This window comes from Marmota marmota, unplaced genomic scaffold (assembly GCF_001458135.2).
Source record: "Marmota marmota marmota unplaced genomic scaffold, marMar, whole genome shotgun sequence".
NCBI lineage: Eukaryota > Metazoa > Chordata > Mammalia > Rodentia > Sciuridae > Marmota > Marmota marmota.
In genome coordinates this window covers 26,987,814-26,991,861 of record NW_026000068.1, presented here as the reverse complement: position 1 = coordinate 26,991,861, position 4,048 = coordinate 26,987,814, and positions in this window count along the sequence as shown.

Below are 4,048 nucleotides of genomic sequence, written 5' to 3'. Positions count from 1 at the left end.
ATTTGAACTTATATTTTTAGGCAATGCTGGAACTGTTTAGACTTGAAAATGGAATGAATACATTTTTTATTGTAAAATGGGATAAGCTTTTTAGAGCCAAAGGTGGAATATTATGGCTTGCATATAATATGTCCCCTGAAGGCTCACATGTAAAACAATGCAGGAAAGCTCAGATGTGAATGAGTAGATTATGAGAACTGCGTAATCAGTGGATTAATTCATTTGCTGGATTAATAATTTGGAAAGGCTACTCTACTGAGTGATATCTATAGGCAGGTAGAGTATGGCTGAAAGAAGTAGGTCACTGGGGGAATGCCCTTGGAGTTTTGTGTCTCCATCCTTGTTTTTTCTCTCTGTGTGTCCTGTAACCCATGAACTAAACTTTTCTCTGCCACACACCTTTGCCATGATGTTCTGTTTTTTTCTCAGGCCCCAGAGGTTTTTAGCCTCCTGAGCCATGAAATAATAAATTCCCGATATTTATGTCACCCAGTTTGTGTATTTTGTAACAGCAGTCACAGGAAACTCTTTTAGTCAGCTTTATTGTCACTGTGACCAAATACACTGTGAAAAGAAAATTAGACAAGGAAAAGTTTCTCCCTTAGATGGCTAACTCAAGGCCTCAGATGGGGTGGAACATCATGGCAGAAGTGTGTGACAGAGAAAAGCAGTTGGGGACATGGCACCAGGAAGAGATAAAATGGATAATTAATGGATTTGAAGACATAAAATGGATCATTATGATTATTACTATACAATAAGCACAAAGATCTCTGAGAATATTTATATCAGCCATTTTACTCATATAAGGGGTTGTGTTAGTTTTCATTCCTGTGATTGAAAGACCAAACAAGAATAACTTAGATAAGAAATGGTTTGTTTTGGATCCTTGTTATTATGCAGAGAGAGACTCTTCTCACCACAGTCAAAATATATACCCCAAAAGCAAACCTTCAATACCCACCTCTCCTAGCCACACCCTACTGGCTTATAGTTACCACCCAGTTAATCTCTATCAGAGCATTAATGCTCTGATTAGTTTAAGGTTCTGATAACCCAATCATTTCACCTCTAAGCTTCCCTGCATTCTCTCACACATAAGCTTTGGGGGAAAACTTCATATCTAAACCATAACAAGGAGGAAATGGTTATTTAGGGCTCATGGTTTCAGTGGTCTTAGTGAACTCCCTTGTTATGGGCCATACATAAGGCAGAACATCAGCACAGGAGATTGTGGAGGAGAAAGGCAGCCCAGGGCATGGAAATCAGAAAGAAGAGAGGAAAGTCCACTCGCTAGGGATTAAAATATACAGCCCAAACCTACCTCTTCTAGCCATATCTGTTAACCACAGTTACCATCTCTGGATTAATGTGCTGATTGGTTTAAGGTTCTCAAAACCCAATCATTTCACCTCTAAACTTCCTTGCATTGTCTCACATATGACCTTTTGGGGAAAACCTCATATCTAAAGCATAACAGAAACTAATACTAACATTCATATATGAATGAACAGTTGACTCTCAAAAACTTGCAGTCTGTGAAAGGAGATAAGACAATGAGATGCAACAACATTTCTTTAATCAAAGATGCTCTCAATGAAGGTTTGAGGAGATGAAAATTCTATTACCTCTTTCAGGGTTTCATTGTACTTTTCCTTAAATATTTTAAAGTTGATTCAATCATCACTTTTGGGAGATATTACTTGGCAATCTTTAATCTCCTTTATGGTTTGGATATGAGGTGTCTCCCCAAAGCTCATGTGTGAGAAAATATGGGAACATTCAGAGGTAAAATTATTGGGTTATATGAATTGCAACATATTTGGTGGACAAATATATTTGATGGATAATAACTTGAATGGAATAATGGGTAATAACTGTAGGTAGATAAGGTATGATAGAAGGAAATAGGTTACTGGGTGCATCTCCTAGGGAATTATATTATATTATCTCTGCTCCTTGCACTCAAGCTCTCTCTTCTTCCTGACTGCAATATCATGAGCTGATTTCTTCCATAATGCCCTTCAGCCATGATGTTCTACCTCATTTGGGCCCAGAGCAATGGAGTCAGCCAACCACAGACCGAACTTCTGAAACAAGGATCCAAAACAAACTATCTCTTATCCAAGTTTGCTCTTTCAGTCACAGGAATGAAAACTAACACAACTCCCTATTATGCGTAAAATGGTTTATCTATATATTCTCAGAGATCCCTGTGCTTCCTGTATAGTAATAATCATAATAATCCATTTTATGTCTTCAAAATGTATTATGAATACAGAAATTATTTGCTCCCATATGAGGGCATAACCTCCTGGAAGAGAGGATCATTATCTATGAATATCTATGTTCCAAACTCTGAAGAAAGTAACAATGTATTTTGATTGAATGAATAAATGAATTAATATCATTTATATGCTTTTAAATGTGTCATCTTTTATGGGACATGATTTTTTTTTTATCATTCAGCTTTATTTAATTGTAATAATACTTATTATTATATTAAATAAAATAAATTAAAAACCCAGTTTGAACTGAAAATTTAGAAATATATGATTGAATTTTCTTTCTCCTATTCCTTTTATTTTCTTTGATGCATAGTGCAGGACCCAGAGTAGTATTCCATTTGCTTAAATGATAGATTAAATAATTAATTATTGTCATAAATAACAAATGCTGGTTGTCAAGTTATAACTTTTAGCAATCTCTGTCATTCAAAATTCACTTAAACTATAGTCCTAGGATAGTGTAATCACAGAGGAACATAGAAGTTACCTGAATTGCTACTGTATTCTTGGGCAATTATTTCTATTTAGGAATAATCAACTTCCTAGTCTAGCTGAAGCAAACCAAGACTTAAAAAGAAGTTTCTATCACTAGAGAAAGAAATGACATTCTCAGTGCTCTGGTGTGTGAATCCACCTGTTGTACCTTCAGGAACAAAGGAAAGAATACTGTGCTACCACTACTGCTTGGTGTAGGAGTGGATATTTGGAAATCAGCATCTACATGTAACTTCTTTCCTACATGTAACAGTATCTGTTATTTTAACTAGAAGAATATGAATGTTAAAAAGAAATTCTTCCCTACAGTCATATAATTTTATATTGATCCTATTTGTAACCAGGGGACCCAATTCTATATTCAGACAGTAAAAGTTATTATGCGGAGTTGGGTCAGTGGTGTTTTCAGTTCCATAATCCATGAGAAACCAAACATTTTTTGAATAAAAGATTATAAAAAATTTAATACCACCCATGAAACTTGCTCTTTCTTTCTTTCTTTCTTTCTTTCTTCCTTCCTTTCTTTCTTTCTTTCTTTCTTTCTTTCTTTCTTTCTTTCTTTCTTTCTTTCTTTCCTTCTTTCTTTCTCTTTCTTTCTCTTTCTCTTTCTTTCTTTCTTTCTTTCTTTCTTTCTTTCTTTCTTTCTTTCTTTCTTTCTTTCCTTCTTTCTCTTCCTTCCTTCCTTCCTTCCTTCCTTCCTTCCTTCCTTCCTTCCTTTCTTTCTTTCTTTTGTGTGTGTGTGTGTGTGTGTGTGTATGTTACTGGGAATTGAACCCATCAGCTTATGCATGCTAGGAAAGTGTTCAACCACTGACCTATGTCCCTAACCTTGTTTTTTTATTTTTCTTTTCTTTCTTTCTTCTTTTCCACATTTTAAACACAGGGTCTTTCTAATTTTTCCAAGTTGGTTTCAAACCTGCAATTCTCCATCTTCATTCTCCTGAGTGCTTGGGATTACAGGCATGTGCCACTGTTCATAACTTTTGGCATATAATTTGATGGGAAGAATCTATTTAACATATAGCTACTATGGATATTTTTTAATTGCTCTCACTAGCATTTCTTTTACTTTTATCTAGTTTCTCCACTCTTTTACTCTTATCTGATTCTAAATTAATCTTCAAGTGGAAACTTTTCATGCAAATGACTAGTTCAAAAACTTACAATTTAGTCAAACAAAAATAAAAGGTCTACGGTCATTCTTTGATCAATTATAACACATTCATTCTTCTTTTATTAAACAAGCACTTGATAAATATCTGTAA